The sequence below is a fragment of the Canis aureus genome, chromosome 17 (genome assembly GCF_053574225.1).
Source record: "Canis aureus isolate CA01 chromosome 17, VMU_Caureus_v.1.0, whole genome shotgun sequence".
Classification (NCBI taxonomy): Eukaryota; Metazoa; Chordata; class Mammalia; order Carnivora; family Canidae; genus Canis; species Canis aureus.
In genome coordinates, this window is record NC_135627.1 from 61,756,544 (window position 1) to 61,773,921 (window position 17,378).

A 17,378-nucleotide genomic window follows, 5' to 3' on the forward strand; every position below is an offset into this window, starting at 1 on the left:
TTTTCACAAAACCCCTTCCAGCACCTCACGTACTTATGCTACGACCTATGTCTACGGGCAGTCAGGATGCGGGAGGGTTCTGCCCTGACCTCAGCTCTCACAAGGAAGCATGCCTAGAAGCCAGCTTTCAACCAGCTGCGTTCTCATGGCAGTGAGAACGCAGCAGTATTCTGAGTCAGGAGGTTCCAAGATTACCACTCTCCTGCACCTGGACATACCCTCCAGGTCTGCATTGTTCCACTTGTGTCTCAGAAGCCTCTGACAAACGTCTGTGGTGACGATGTTGGAAACTCATTCTGCAGGCAGTGTGGACCTGTGAGGGTCTGAGTGTGAGCTCAACTCTCAGAAGTAAGTTGCCTGTGGACAGGGCGTTCAGCCAGCTTCTCACCTATGGAACTTCGCGTGTAGCACCAGTGTCAGACAGAAATTACTAGGAAATCGCTGGATTGAGCTTGGAGGCACTTGTCTTGTGTGCCGGGACATTCCGCTTACCTCTCACAACACTTCAGTCACGCATCGAGCCTAGGCCTGTTTGCAGCGAAGTGTACCTGCAGGCGGGATGTGGGAAGTACAGGCCATAAGCTCAACACTCAAAAGTGTGTACGCCTGGGAGGCAGATGTCTGCTATCCACTCGTACATGGGAGGTAGAAACTAGCTGCACTCTGATAGAAGAAGGCCGTTGGAAATCGCTGTATTCAACTCAGATATGCGTGAGTTCAGGCCCAACGCTTCCACATGCTTTTCTCACCACATCTCCCAGCACCTAACATAAGGATGTTAGCCTCTACGTCTACAGTCTGGCAGGATGCGGGAGGGTCCTGCCCTGAGCTCTGCTCTCAAAAGGAAGCATGCCTGCAAGCTAGCTTTCCACTAGCTGAGTTGTTATGGCCGTGAAAAAGAAGCAGCATTGTAAGTCAGGACGTTCCGTCAATACCGCTCTACCACCCCTGGAGACACAAACGTTGAAGACTGCACCTTGGCCCTTGCGTCCCACGAGCTTCCGACAAACAAGTCTAGTGAGGATATTCGTAAATCCATGTGCAGGCAGGGTGGAACTGGGAAGTACCGCGTGTCAGCTCACCTCACAGGAGGAAGTTCCCCAGAGAGATAGCTTTCAACAAGGTACTCGGGTTTGGAAGTTAGTATGCAGCTCCCTTCTGAGGGAGGAATCGCTCGGAAGTCGCTGGATTGAGCTAAGAGTCACGTGCCGCTCACAAAGCTTGCGTCCCGTATCGAACGAAATCCTTTGGAAGCGAAGCATACAGGCGGTCAACGTGTGGGAGGTACAAACCATAAGCTCAATCCAAAGGAGTGTGCATGCCTTGGAGGCAGCCGTCTGCTAGGCGCGAAACTGACAAGGCAGACACTTGGTTCTCACTTCGCTACTGTCCCGCATACAACGAAATGCTGTGGAAGCGGACCGTACAGGCAGTCAGGATGGCCGAGGTAAAGGCCATGAGCTCAACTCTCAAACTGTGTATGCTTTGCAGGCCGATGTCTGCTAGGCACTTATTCAGGGGAGCTAGAACCGAGCTACACTCAAACTGAACAAGGACGTTGGCAATCGCTGTGTTGAACTCAGATACACGAGAGTGCAGGCCTGTCACTTCCACAAGATTTTCACAAAACCCCTTCCAGCACCTCACGTACTTATGCTACGACCTATGTCTACGGGCAGTCAGGATGCGGGAGGGTTCTGCCCTGACCTCAGCTCTCACAAGGAAGCATGCCTAGAAGCCAGCTTTCAACCAGCTGCGTTCTCATGGCAGTGAGAACGCAGCAGTATTCTGAGTCAGGAGGTTCCAAGATTACCACTCTCCTGCACCTGGACATACCCTCCAGGTCTGCATTGTTCCACTTGTGTCTCAGAAGCCTCTGACAAACGTCTGTGGTGACGATGTTGGAAACTCATTCTGCAGGCAGTGTGGACCTGTGAGGGTCTGAGTGTGAGCTCAACTCTCAGAAGTAAGTTGCCTGTGGACAGGGCGTTCAGCCAGCTTCTCACCTATGGAACTTCGCGTGTAGCACCAGTGTCAGACAGAAATTACTAGGAAATCGCTGGATTGAGCTTGGAGGCACTTGTCTTGTGTGCCGGGACATTCCGCTTACCTCTCACAACACTTCAGTCACGCATCGAGCCTAGGCCTGTTTGCAGCGAAGTGTACCTGCAGGCGGGATGTGGGAAGTACAGGCCATAAGCTCAACACTCAAAAGTGTGTACGCCTGGGAGGCAGATGTCTGCTATCCACTCGTACATGGGAGGTAGAAACTAGCTGCACTCTGATAGAAGAAGGCCGTTGGAAATCGCTGTATTCAACTCAGATATGCGTGAGTTCAGGCCCAACGCTTCCACATGCTTTTCTCACCACATCTCCCAGCACCTAACATAAGGATGTTAGCCTCTACGTCTACAGTCTGGCAGGATGCGGGAGGGTCCTGCCCTGAGCTCTGCTCTCAAAAGGAAGCATGCCTGCAAGCTAGCTTTCCACTAGCTGAGTTGTTATGGCCGTGAAAAAGAAGCAGCATTGTAAGTCAGGACGTTCCGTCAATACCGCTCTACCACCCCTGGAGACACAAACGTTGAAGACTGCACCTTGGCCCTTGCGTCCCACGAGCTTCCGACAAACAAGTCTAGTGAGGATATTCGTAAATCCATGTGCAGGCAGGGTGGAACTGGGAAGTACCGCGTGTCAGCTCACCTCACAGGAGGAAGTTCCCCAGAGAGATAGCTTTCAACAAGGTACTCGGGTTTGGAAGTTAGTATGCAGCTCCCTTCTGAGGGAGGAATGGCTCGGAAGTCGCTGGATTGAGCTAAGAGTCACGTGCCGCTCACAAAGCTTGCGTCCCGTATCGAACGAAATCCTTTGGAAGCGAAGCATACAGGCGGTCAACGTGTGGGAGGTACAAACCATAAGCTCAATCCAAAGGAGTGTGCATGCCTTGGAGGCAGCCGTCTGCTAGGCGCGAAAGTGACAAGGCAGACACTTGGTTCTCACTTCGCTACTGTCCCGCATACAACGAAATGCTGTGGAAGCGGACCGTACAGGCAGTCAGGATGGCCAAGGTAAAGGCCATGAGCTCAACTCTCAAACTGTGTATGCTTTGCAGGCCGATGTCTGCTAGGCACTTATTCAGGGGAGCTAGAACCGAGCTACACTCAAACTGAACAAGGACGTTGGCAATCGCTGTGTTGAACTCAGATACACGAGAGTGCAGGCCTGTCACTTCCACAAGATTTTCACAAAACCCCTTCCAGCACCTCACGTACTTATGCTACGACCTATGTCTACGGGCAGTCAGGATGCGGGAGGGTTCTGCCCTGACCTCAGCTCTCACAAGGAAGCATGCCTAGAAGCCAGCTTTCAACCAGCTGCGTTCTCATGGCAGTGAGAACGCAGCAGTATTCTGAGTCAGGAGGTTCCAAGATTACCACTCTCCTGCACCTGGACATACCCTCCAGGTCTGCATTGTTCCACTTGTGTCTCAGAAGCCTCTGACAAACGTCTGTGGTGACGATGTTGGAAACTCATTCTGCAGGCAGTGTGGACCTGTGAGGGTCTGAGTGTGAGCTCAACTCTCAGAAGTAAGTTGCCTGTGGACAGGGCGTTCAGCCAGCTTCTCACCTATGGAACTTCGCGTGTAGCACCAGTGTCAGACAGAAATTACTAGGAAATCGCTGGATTGAGCTTGGAGGCACTTGTCTTGTGTGCCGGGACATTCCGCTTACCTCTCACAACACTTCAGTCACGCATCGAGCCTAGGCCTGTTTGCAGCGAAGTGTACCTGCAGGCGGGATGTGGGAAGTACAGGCCATAAGCTCAACACTCAAAAGTGTGTACGCCTGGGAGGCAGATGTCTGCTATCCACTCGTACATGGGAGGTAGAAACTAGCTGCACTCTGATAGAAGAAGGCCGTTGGAAATCGCTGTATTCAACTCAGATATGCGTGAGTTCAGGCCCAACGCTTCCACATGCTTTTCTCACCACATCTCCCAGCACCTAACATAAGGATGTTAGCCTCTACGTCTACAGTCTGGCAGGATGCGGGAGGGTCCTGCCCTGAGCTCTGCTCTCAAAAGGAAGCATGCCTGCAAGCTAGCTTTCCACTAGCTGAGTTGTTATGGCCGTGAAAAAGAAGCAGCATTGTAAGTCAGGACGTTCCGTCAATACCGCTCTACCACCCCTGGAGACACAAACGTTGAAGACTGCACCTTGGCCCTTGCGTCCCACGAGCTTCCGACAAACAAGTCTAGTGAGGATATTCGTAAATCCATGTGCAGGCAGGGTGGAACTGGGAAGTACCGCGCGTCAGCTCACCTCACAGGAGGAAGTTCCCCAGAGAGATAGCTTTCAACAAGGTACTCGGGTTTGGAAGTTAGTATGCAGCTCCCTTCTGAGGGAGGAATGGCTCGGAAGTCGCTGGATTGAGCTAAGAGTCACGTGCCGCTCACAAAGCTTGCGTCCCGTATCGAACGAAATCCTTTGGAAGCGAAGCATACAGGCGGTCAACGTGTGGGAGGTACAAACCATAAGCTCAATCCAAAGGAGTGTGCATGCCTTGGAGGCAGCCGTCTGCTAGGCGCGAAACTGACAAGGCAGACACTTGGTTCTCACTTCGCTACTGTCCCGCATACAACGAAATGCTGTGGAAGCGGACCGTACAGGCAGTCAGGATGGCCGAGGTAAAGGCCATGAGCTCAACTCTCAAACTGTGTATGCTTTGCAGGCCGATGTCTGCTAGGCACTTATTCAGGGGAGCTAGAACCGAGCTACACTCAAACTGAACAAGGACGTTGGCAATCGCTGTGTTGAACTCAGATACACGAGAGTGCAGGCCTGTCACTTCCACAAGATTTTCACAAAACCCCTTCCAGCACCTCACGTACTTATGCTACGACCTATGTCTACGGGCAGTCAGGATGCGGGAGGGTTCTGCCCTGACCTCAGCTCTCACAAGGAAGCATGCCTAGAAGCCAGCTTTCAACCAGCTGCGTTCTCATGGCAGTGAGAACGCAGCAGTATTCTGAGTCAGGAGGTTCCAAGATTACCACTCTCCTGCACCTGGACATACCCTCCAGGTCTGCATTGTTCCACTTGTGTCTCAGAAGCCTCTGACAAACGTCTGTGGTGACGATGTTGGAAACTCATTCTGCAGGCAGTGTGGACCTGTGAGGGTCTGAGTGTGAGCTCAACTCTCAGAAGTAAGTTGCCTGTGGACAGGGCGTTCAGCCAGCTTCTCACCTATGGAACTTCGCGTGTAGCACCAGTGTCAGACAGAAATTACTAGGAAATCGCTGGATTGAGCTTGGAGGCACTTGTCTTGTGTGCCGGGACATTCCGCTTACCTCTCACAACACTTCAGTCACGCATCGAGCCTAGGCCTGTTTGCAGCGAAGTGTACCTGCAGGCGGGATGTGGGAAGTACAGGCCATAAGCTCAACACTCAAAAGTGTGTACGCCTGGGAGGCAGATGTCTGCTATCCACTCGTACATGGGAGGTAGAAACTAGCTGCACTCTGATAGAAGAAGGCCGTTGGAAATCGCTGTATTCAACTCAGATATGCGTGAGTTCAGGCCCAACGCTTCCACATGCTTTTCTCACCACATCTCCCAGCACCTAACATAAGGATGTTAGCCTCTACGTCTACAGTCTGGCAGGATGCGGGAGGGTCCTGCCCTGAGCTCTGCTCTCAAAAGGAAGCATGCCTGCAAGCTAGCTTTCCACTAGCTGAGTTGTTATGGCCGTGAAAAAGAAGCAGCATTGTAAGTCAGGACGTTCCGTCAATACCGCTCTACCACCCCTGGAGACACAAACGTTGAAGACTGCACCTTGGCCCTTGCGTCCCACGAGCTTCCGACAAACAAGTCTAGTGAGGATATTCGTAAATCCATGTGCAGGCAGGGTGGAACTGGGAAGTACCGCGTGTCAGCTCACCTCACAGGAGGAAGTTCCCCAGAGAGATAGCTTTCAACAAGGTACTCGGGTTTGGAAGTTAGTATGCAGCTCCCTTCTGAGGGAGGAATCGCTCGGAAGTCGCTGGATTGAGCTAAGAGTCACGTGCCGCTCACAAAGCTTGCGTCCCGTATCGAACGAAATCCTTTGGAAGCGAAGCATACAGGCGGTCAACGTGTGGGAGGTACAAACCATAAGCTCAATCCAAAGGAGTGTGCATGCCTTGGAGGCAGCCGTCTGCTAGGCGCGAAAGTGACAAGGCAGACACTTGGTTCTCACTTCGCTACTGTCCCGCATACAACGAAATGCTGTGGAAGCGGACCGTACAGGCAGTCAGGATGGCCGAGGTAAAGGCCATGAGCTCAACTCTCAAACTGTGTATGCTTTGCAGGCCGATGTCTGCTAGGCACTTATTCAGGGGAGCTAGAACCGAGCTACACTCAAACTGAACAAGGACGTTGGCAATCGCTGTGTTGAACTCAGATACACGAGAGTGCAGGCCTGTCACTTCCACAAGATTTTCACAAAACCCCTTCCAGCACCTCACGTACTTATGCTACGACCTATGTCTACGGGCAGTCAGGATGCGGGAGGGTTCTGCCCTGACCTCAGCTCTCACAAGGAAGCATGCCTAGAAGCCAGCTTTCAACCAGCTGCGTTCTCATGGCAGTGAGAACGCAGCAGTATTCTGAGTCAGGAGGTTCCAAGATTACCACTCTCCTGCACCTGGACATACCCTCCAGGTCTGCATTGTTCCACTTGTGTCTCAGAAGCCTCTGACAAACGTCTGTGGTGACGATGTTGGAAACTCATTCTGCAGGCAGTGTGGACCTGTGAGGGTCTGAGTGTGAGCTCAACTCTCAGAAGTAAGTTGCCTGTGGACAGGGCGTTCAGCCAGCTTCTCACCTATGGAACTTCGCGTGTAGCACCAGTGTCAGACAGAAATTACTAGGAAATCGCTGGATTGAGCTTGGAGGCACTTGTCTTGTGTGCCGGGACATTCCGCTTACCTCTCACAACACTTCAGTCACGCATCGAGCCTAGGCCTGTTTGCAGCGAAGTGTACCTGCAGGCGGGATGTGGGAAGTACAGGCCATAAGCTCAACACTCAAAAGTGTGTACGCCTGGGAGGCAGATGTCTGCTATCCACTCGTACATGGGAGGTAGAAACTAGCTGCACTCTGATAGAAGAAGGCCGTTGGAAATCGCTGTATTCAACTCAGATATGCGTGAGTTCAGGCCCAACGCTTCCACATGCTTTTCTCACCACATCTCCCAGCACCTAACATAAGGATGTTAGCCTCTACGTCTACAGTCTGGCAGGATGCGGGAGGGTCCTGCCCTGAGCTCTGCTCTCAAAAGGAAGCATGCCTGCAAGCTAGCTTTCCACTAGCTGAGTTGTTATGGCCGTGAAAAAGAAGCAGCATTGTAAGTCAGGACGTTCCGTCAATACCGCTCTACCACCCCTGGAGACACAAACGTTGAAGACTGCACCTTGGCCCTTGCGTCCCACGAGCTTCCGACAAACAAGTCTAGTGAGGATATTCGTAAATCCATGTGCAGGCAGGGTGGAACTGGGAAGTACCGCGTGTCAGCTCACCTCACAGGAGGAAGTTCCCCAGAGAGATAGCTTTCAACAAGGTACTCGGGTTTGGAAGTTAGTATGCAGCTCCCTTCTGAGGGAGGAATCGCTCGGAAGTCGCTGGATTGAGCTAAGAGTCACGTGCCGCTCACAAAGCTTGCGTCCCGTATCGAACGAAATCCTTTGGAAGCGAAGCATACAGGCGGTCAACGTGTGGGAGGTACAAACCATAAGCTCAATCCAAAGGAGTGTGCATGCCTTGGAGGCAGCCGTCTGCTAGGCGCGAAACTGACAAGGCAGACACTTGGTTCTCACTTCGCTACTGTCCCGCATACAACGAAATGCTGTGGAAGCGGACCGTACAGGCAGTCAGGATGGCCGAGGTAAAGGCCATGAGCTCAACTCTCAAACTGTGTATGCTTTGCAGGCCGATGTCTGCTAGGCACTTATTCAGGGGAGCTAGAACCGAGCTACACTCAAACTGAACAAGGACGTTGGCAATCGCTGTGTTGAACTCAGATACACGAGAGTGCAGGCCTGTCACTTCCACAAGATTTTCACAAAACCCCTTCCAGCACCTCACGTACTTATGCTACGACCTATGTCTACGGGCAGTCAGGATGCGGGAGGGTTCTGCCCTGACCTCAGCTCTCACAAGGAAGCATGCCTAGAAGCCAGCTTTCAACCAGCTGCGTTCTCATGGCAGTGAGAACGCAGCAGTATTCTGAGTCAGGAGGTTCCAAGATTACCACTCTCCTGCACCTGGACATACCCTCCAGGTCTGCATTGTTCCACTTGTGTCTCAGAAGCCTCTGACAAACGTCTGTGGTGACGATGTTGGAAACTCATTCTGCAGGCAGTGTGGACCTGTGAGGGTCTGAGTGTGAGCTCAACTCTCAGAAGTAAGTTGCCTGTGGACAGGGCGTTCAGCCAGCTTCTCACCTATGGAACTTCGCGTGTAGCACCAGTGTCAGACAGAAATTACTAGGAAATCGCTGGATTGAGCTTGGAGGCACTTGTCTTGTGTGCCGGGACATTCCGCTTACCTCTCACAACACTTCAGTCACGCATCGAGCCTAGGCCTGTTTGCAGCGAAGTGTACCTGCAGGCGGGATGTGGGAAGTACAGGCCATAAGCTCAACACTCAAAAGTGTGTACGCCTGGGAGGCAGATGTCTGCTATCCACTCGTACATGGGAGGTAGAAACTAGCTGCACTCTGATAGAAGAAGGCCGTTGGAAATCGCTGTATTCAACTCAGATATGCGTGAGTTCAGGCCCAACGCTTCCACATGCTTTTCTCACCACATCTCCCAGCACCTAACATAAGGATGTTAGCCTCTACGTCTACAGTCTGGCAGGATGCGGGAGGGTCCTGCCCTGAGCTCTGCTCTCAAAAGGAAGCATGCCTGCAAGCTAGCTTTCCACTAGCTGAGTTGTTATGGCCGTGAAAAAGAAGCAGCATTGTAAGTCAGGACGTTCCGTCAATACCGCTCTACCACCCCTGGAGACACAAACGTTGAAGACTGCACCTTGGCCCTTGCGTCCCACGAGCTTCCGACAAACAAGTCTAGTGAGGATATTCGTAAATCCATGTGCAGGCAGGGTGGAACTGGGAAGTACCGCGTGTCAGCTCACCTCACAGGAGGAAGTTCCCCAGAGAGATAGCTTTCAACAAGGTACTCGGGTTTGGAAGTTAGTATGCAGCTCCCTTCTGAGGGAGGAATCGCTCGGAAGTCGCTGGATTGAGCTAAGAGTCACGTGCCGCTCACAAAGCTTGCGTCCCGTATCGAACGAAATCCTTTGGAAGCGAAGCATACAGGCGGTCAACGTGTGGGAGGTACAAACCATAAGCTCAATCCAAAGGAGTGTGCATGCCTTGGAGGCAGCCGTCTGCTAGGCGCGAAACTGACAAGGCAGACACTTGGTTCTCACTTCGCTACTGTCCCGCATACAACGAAATGCTGTGGAAGCGGACCGTACAGGCAGTCAGGATGGCCGAGGTAAAGGCCATGAGCTCAACTCTCAAACTGTGTATGCTTTGCAGGCCGATGTCTGCTAGGCACTTATTCAGGGGAGCTAGAACCGAGCTACACTCAAACTGAACAAGGACGTTGGCAATCGCTGTGTTGAACTCAGATACACGAGAGTGCAGGCCTGTCACTTCCACAAGATTTTCACAAAACCCCTTCCAGCACCTCACGTACTTATGCTACGACCTATGTCTACGGGCAGTCAGGATGCGGGAGGGTTCTGCCCTGACCTCAGCTCTCACAAGGAAGCATGCCTAGAAGCCAGCTTTCAACCAGCTGCGTTCTCATGGCAGTGAGAACGCAGCAGTATTCTGAGTCAGGAGGTTCCAAGATTACCACTCTCCTGCACCTGGACATACCCTCCAGGTCTGCATTGTTCCACTTGTGTCTCAGAAGCCTCTGACAAACGTCTGTGGTGACGATGTTGGAAACTCATTCTGCAGGCAGTGTGGACCTGTGAGGGTCTGAGTGTGAGCTCAACTCTCAGAAGTAAGTTGCCTGTGGACAGGGCGTTCAGCCAGCTTCTCACCTATGGAACTTCGCGTGTAGCACCAGTGTCAGACAGAAATTACTAGGAAATCGCTGGATTGAGCTTGGAGGCACTTGTCTTGTGTGCCGGGACATTCCGCTTACCTCTCACAACACTTCAGTCACGCATCGAGCCTAGGCCTGTTTGCAGCGAAGTGTACCTGCAGGCGGGATGTGGGAAGTACAGGCCATAAGCTCAACACTCAAAAGTGTGTACGCCTGGGAGGCAGATGTCTGCTATCCACTCGTACATGGGAGGTAGAAACTAGCTGCACTCTGATAGAAGAAGGCCGTTGGAAATCGCTGTATTCAACTCAGATATGCGTGAGTTCAGGCCCAACGCTTCCACATGCTTTTCTCACCACATCTCCCAGCACCTAACATAAGGATGTTAGCCTCTACGTCTACAGTCTGGCAGGATGCGGGAGGGTCCTGCCCTGAGCTCTGCTCTCAAAAGGAAGCATGCCTGCAAGCTAGCTTTCCACTAGCTGAGTTGTTATGGCCGTGAAAAAGAAGCAGCATTGTAAGTCAGGACGTTCCGTCAATACCGCTCTACCACCCCTGGAGACACAAACGTTGAAGACTGCACCTTGGCCCTTGCGTCCCACGAGCTTCCGACAAACAAGTCTAGTGAGGATATTCGTAAATCCATGTGCAGGCAGGGTGGAACTGGGAAGTACCGCGTGTCAGCTCACCTCACAGGAGGAAGTTCCCCAGAGAGATAGCTTTCAACAAGGTACTCGGGTTTGGAAGTTAGTATGCAGCTCCCTTCTGAGGGAGGAATCGCTCGGAAGTCGCTGGATTGAGCTAAGAGTCACGTGCCGCTCACAAAGCTTGCGTCCCGTATCGAACGAAATCCTTTGGAAGCGAAGCATACAGGCGGTCAACGTGTGGGAGGTACAAACCATAAGCTCAATCCAAAGGAGTGTGCATGCCTTGGAGGCAGCCGTCTGCTAGGCGCGAAACTGACAAGGCAGACACTTGGTTCTCACTTCGCTACTGTCCCGCATACAACGAAATGCTGTGGAAGCGGACCGTACAGGCAGTCAGGATGGCCGAGGTAAAGGCCATGAGCTCAACTCTCAAACTGTGTATGCTTTGCAGGCCGATGTCTGCTAGGCACTTATTCAGGGGAGCTAGAACCGAGCTACACTCAAACTGAACAAGGACGTTGGCAATCGCTGTGTTGAACTCAGATACACGAGAGTGCAGGCCTGTCACTTCCACAAGATTTTCACAAAACCCCTTCCAGCACCTCACGTACTTATGCTACGACCTATGTCTACGGGCAGTCAGGATGCGGGAGGGTTCTGCCCTGACCTCAGCTCTCACAAGGAAGCATGCCTAGAAGCCAGCTTTCAACCAGCTGCGTTCTCATGGCAGTGAGAACGCAGCAGTATTCTGAGTCAGGAGGTTCCAAGATTACCACTCTCCTGCACCTGGACATACCCTCCAGGTCTGCATTGTTCCACTTGTGTCTCAGAAGCCTCTGACAAACGTCTGTGGTGACGATGTTGGAAACTCATTCTGCAGGCAGTGTGGACCTGTGAGGGTCTGAGTGTGAGCTCAACTCTCAGAAGTAAGTTGCCTGTGGACAGGGCGTTCAGCCAGCTTCTCACCTATGGAACTTCGCGTGTAGCACCAGTGTCAGACAGAAATTACTAGGAAATCGCTGGATTGAGCTTGGAGGCACTTGTCTTGTGTGCCGGGACATTCCGCTTACCTCTCACAACACTTCAGTCACGCATCGAGCCTAGGCCTGTTTGCAGCGAAGTGTACCTGCAGGCGGGATGTGGGAAGTACAGGCCATAAGCTCAACACTCAAAAGTGTGTACGCCTGGGAGGCAGATGTCTGCTATCCACTCGTACATGGGAGGTAGAAACTAGCTGCACTCTGATAGAAGAAGGCCGTTGGAAATCGCTGTATTCAACTCAGATATGCGTGAGTTCAGGCCCAACGCTTCCACATGCTTTTCTCACCACATCTCCCAGCACCTAACATAAGGATGTTAGCCTCTACGTCTACAGTCTGGCAGGATGCGGGAGGGTCCTGCCCTGAGCTCTGCTCTCAAAAGGAAGCATGCCTGCAAGCTAGCTTTCCACTAGCTGAGTTGTTATGGCCGTGAAAAAGAAGCAGCATTGTAAGTCAGGACGTTCCGTCAATACCGCTCTACCACCCCTGGAGACACAAACGTTGAAGACTGCACCTTGGCCCTTGCGTCCCACGAGCTTCCGACAAACAAGTCTAGTGAGGATATTCGTAAATCCATGTGCAGGCAGGGTGGAACTGGGAAGTACCGCGTGTCAGCTCACCTCACAGGAGGAAGTTCCCCAGAGAGATAGCTTTCAACAAGGTACTCGGGTTTGGAAGTTAGTATGCAGCTCCCTTCTGAGGGAGGAATCGCTCGGAAGTCGCTGGATTGAGCTAAGAGTCACGTGCCGCTCACAAAGCTTGCGTCCCGTATCGAACGAAATCCTTTGGAAGCGAAGCATACAGGCGGTCAACGTGTGGGAGGTACAAACCATAAGCTCAATCCAAAGGAGTGTGCATGCCTTGGAGGCAGCCGTCTGCTAGGCGCGAAACTGACAAGGCAGACACTTGGTTCTCACTTCGCTACTGTCCCGCATACAACGAAATGCTGTGGAAGCGGACCGTACAGGCAGTCAGGATGGCCGAGGTAAAGGCCATGAGCTCAACTCTCAAACTGTGTATGCTTTGCAGGCCGATGTCTGCTAGGCACTTATTCAGGGGAGCTAGAACCGAGCTACACTCAAACTGAACAAGGACGTTGGCAATCGCTGTGTTGAACTCAGATACACGAGAGTGCAGGCCTGTCACTTCCACAAGATTTTCACAAAACCCCTTCCAGCACCTCACGTACTTATGCTACGACCTATGTCTACGGGCAGTCAGGATGCGGGAGGGTTCTGCCCTGACCTCAGCTCTCACAAGGAAGCATGCCTAGAAGCCAGCTTTCAACCAGCTGCGTTCTCATGGCAGTGAGAACGCAGCAGTATTCTGAGTCAGGAGGTTCCAAGATTACCACTCTCCTGCACCTGGACATACCCTCCAGGTCTGCATTGTTCCACTTGTGTCTCAGAAGCCTCTGACAAACGTCTGTGGTGACGATGTTGGAAACTCATTCTGCAGGCAGTGTGGACCTGTGAGGGTCTGAGTGTGAGCTCAACTCTCAGAAGTAAGTTGCCTGTGGACAGGGCGTTCAGCCAGCTTCTCACCTATGGAACTTCGCGTGTAGCACCAGTGTCAGACAGAAATTACTAGGAAATCGCTGGATTGAGCTTGGAGGCACTTGTCTTGTGTGCCGGGACATTCCGCTTACCTCTCACAACACTTCAGTCACGCATCGAGCCTAGGCCTGTTTGCAGCGAAGTGTACCTGCAGGCGGGATGTGGGAAGTACAGGCCATAAGCTCAACACTCAAAAGTGTGTACGCCTGGGAGGCAGATGTCTGCTATCCACTCGTACATGGGAGGTAGAAACTAGCTGCACTCTGATAGAAGAAGGCCGTTGGAAATCGCTGTATTCAACTCAGATATGCGTGAGTTCAGGCCCAACGCTTCCACATGCTTTTCTCACCACATCTCCCAGCACCTAACATAAGGATGTTAGCCTCTACGTCTACAGTCTGGCAGGATGCGGGAGGGTCCTGCCCTGAGCTCTGCTCTCAAAAGGAAGCATGCCTGCAAGCTAGCTTTCCACTAGCTGAGTTGTTATGGCCGTGAAAAAGAAGCAGCATTGTAAGTCAGGACGTTCCGTCAATACCGCTCTACCACCCCTGGAGACACAAACGTTGAAGACTGCACCTTGGCCCTTGCGTCCCACGAGCTTCCGACAAACAAGTCTAGTGAGGATATTCGTAAATCCATGTGCAGGCAGGGTGGAACTGGGAAGTACCGCGTGTCAGCTCACCTCACAGGAGGAAGTTCCCCAGAGAGATAGCTTTCAACAAGGTACTCGGGTTTGGAAGTTAGTATGCAGCTCCCTTCTGAGGGAGGAATCGCTCGGAAGTCGCTGGATTGAGCTAAGAGTCACGTGCCGCTCACAAAGCTTGCGTCCCGTATCGAACGAAATCCTTTGGAAGCGAAGCATACAGGCGGTCAACGTGTGGGAGGTACAAACCATAAGCTCAATCCAAAGGAGTGTGCATGCCTTGGAGGCAGCCGTCTGCTAGGCGCGAAACTGACAAGGCAGACACTTGGTTCTCACTTCGCTACTGTCCCGCATACAACGAAATGCTGTGGAAGCGGACCGTACAGGCAGTCAGGATGGCCGAGGTAAAGGCCATGAGCTCAACTCTCAAACTGTGTATGCTTTGCAGGCCGATGTCTGCTAGGCACTTATTCAGGGGAGCTAGAACCGAGCTACACTCAAACTGAACAAGGACGTTGGCAATCGCTGTGTTGAACTCAGATACACGAGAGTGCAGGCCTGTCACTTCCACAAGATTTTCACAAAACCCCTTCCAGCACCTCACGTACTTATGCTACGACCTATGTCTACGGGCAGTCAGGATGCGGGAGGGTTCTGCCCTGACCTCAGCTCTCACAAGGAAGCATGCCTAGAAGCCAGCTTTCAACCAGCTGCGTTCTCATGGCAGTGAGAACGCAGCAGTATTCTGAGTCAGGAGGTTCCAAGATTACCACTCTCCTGCACCTGGACATACCCTCCAGGTCTGCATTGTTCCACTTGTGTCTCAGAAGCCTCTGACAAACGTCTGTGGTGACGATGTTGGAAACTCATTCTGCAGGCAGTGTGGACCTGTGAGGGTCTGAGTGTGAGCTCAACTCTCAGAAGTAAGTTGCCTGTGGACAGGGCGTTCAGCCAGCTTCTCACCTATGGAACTTCGCGTGTAGCACCAGTGTCAGACAGAAATTACTAGGAAATCGCTGGATTGAGCTTGGAGGCACTTGTCTTGTGTGCCGGGACATTCCGCTTACCTCTCACAACACTTCAGTCACGCATCGAGCCTAGGCCTGTTTGCAGCGAAGTGTACCTGCAGGCGGGATGTGGGAAGTACAGGCCATAAGCTCAACACTCAAAAGTGTGTACGCCTGGGAGGCAGATGTCTGCTATCCACTCGTACATGGGAGGTAGAAACTAGCTGCACTCTGATAGAAGAAGGCCGTTGGAAATCGCTGTATTCAACTCAGATATGCGTGAGTTCAGGCCCAACGCTTCCACATGCTTTTCTCACCACATCTCCCAGCACCTAACATAAGGATGTTAGCCTCTACGTCTACAGTCTGGCAGGATGCGGGAGGGTCCTGCCCTGAGCTCTGCTCTCAAAAGGAAGCATGCCTGCAAGCTAGCTTTCCACTAGCTGAGTTGTTATGGCCGTGAAAAAGAAGCAGCATTGTAAGTCAGGACGTTCCGTCAATACCGCTCTACCACCCCTGGAGACACAAACGTTGAAGACTGCACCTTGGCCCTTGCGTCCCACGAGCTTCCGACAAACAAGTCTAGTGAGGATATTCGTAAATCCATGTGCAGGCAGGGTGGAACTGGGAAGTACCGCGTGTCAGCTCACCTCACAGGAGGAAGTTCCCCAGAGAGATAGCTTTCAACAAGGTACTCGGGTTTGGAAGTTAGTATGCAGCTCCCTTCTGAGGGAGGAATCGCTCGGAAGTCGCTGGATTGAGCTAAGAGTCACGTGCCGCTCACAAAGCTTGCGTCCCGTATCGAACGAAATCCTTTGGAAGCGAAGCATACAGGCGGTCAACGTGTGGGAGGTACAAACCATAAGCTCAATCCAAAGGAGTGTGCATGCCTTGGAGGCAGCCGTCTGCTAGGCGCGAAACTGACAAGGCAGACACTTGGTTCTCACTTCGCTACTGTCCCGCATACAACGAAATGCTGTGGAAGCGGACCGTACAGGCAGTCAGGATGGCCGAGGTAAAGGCCATGAGCTCAACTCTCAAACTGTGTATGCTTTGCAGGCCGATGTCTGCTAGGCACTTATTCAGGGGAGCTAGAACCGAGCTACACTCAAACTGAACAAGGACGTTGGCAATCGCTGTGTTGAACTCAGATACACGAGAGTGCAGGCCTGTCACTTCCACAAGATTTTCACAAAACCCCTTCCAGCACCTCACGTACTTATGCTACGACCTATGTCTACGGGCAGTCAGGATGCGGGAGGGTTCTGCCCTGACCTCAGCTCTCACAAGGAAGCATGCCTAGAAGCCAGCTTTCAACCAGCTGCGTTCTCATGGCAGTGAGAACGCAGCAGTATTCTGAGTCAGGAGGTTCCAAGATTACCACTCTCCTGCACCTGGACATACCCTCCAGGTCTGCATTGTTCCACTTGTGTCTCAGAAGCCTCTGACAAACGTCTGTGGTGACGATGTTGGAAACTCATTCTGCAGGCAGTGTGGACCTGTGAGGGTCTGAGTGTGAGCTCAACTCTCAGAAGTAAGTTGCCTGTGGACAGGGCGTTCAGCCAGCTTCTCACCTATGGAACTTCGCGTGTAGCACCAGTGTCAGACAGAAATTACTAGGAAATCGCTGGATTGAGCTTGGAGGCACTTGTCTTGTGTGCCGGGACATTCCGCTTACCTCTCACAACACTTCAGTCACGCATCGAGCCTAGGCCTGTTTGCAGCGAAGTGTACCTGCAGGCGGGATGTGGGAAGTACAGGCCATAAGCTCAACACTCAAAAGTGTGTACGCCTGGGAGGCAGATGTCTGCTATCCACTCGTACATGGGAGGTAGAAACTAGCTGCACTCTGATAGAAGAAGGCCGTTGGAAATCGCTGTATTCAACTCAGATATGCGTGAGTTCAGGCCCAACGCTTCCACATGCTTTTCTCACCACATCTCCCAGCACCTAACATAAGGATGTTAGCCTCTACGTCTACAGTCTGGCAGGATGCGGGAGGGTCCTGCCCTGAGCTCTGCTCTCAAAAGGAAGCATGCCTGCAAGCTAGCTTTCCACTAGCTGAGTTGTTATGGCCGTGAAAAAGAAGCAGCATTGTAAGTCAGGACGTTCCGTCAATACCGCTCTACCACCCCTGGAGACACAAACGTTGAAGACTGCACCTTGGCCCTTGCGTCCCACGAGCTTCCGACAAACAAGTCTAGTGAGGATATTCGTAAATCCATGTGCAGGCAGGGTGGAACTGGGAAGTACCGCGTGTCAGCTCACCTCACAGGAGGAAGTTCCCCAGAGAGATAGCTTTCAACAAGGTACTCGGGTTTGGAAGTTAGTATGCAGCTCCCTTCTGAGGGAGGAATCGCTCGGAAGTCGCTGGATTGAGCTAA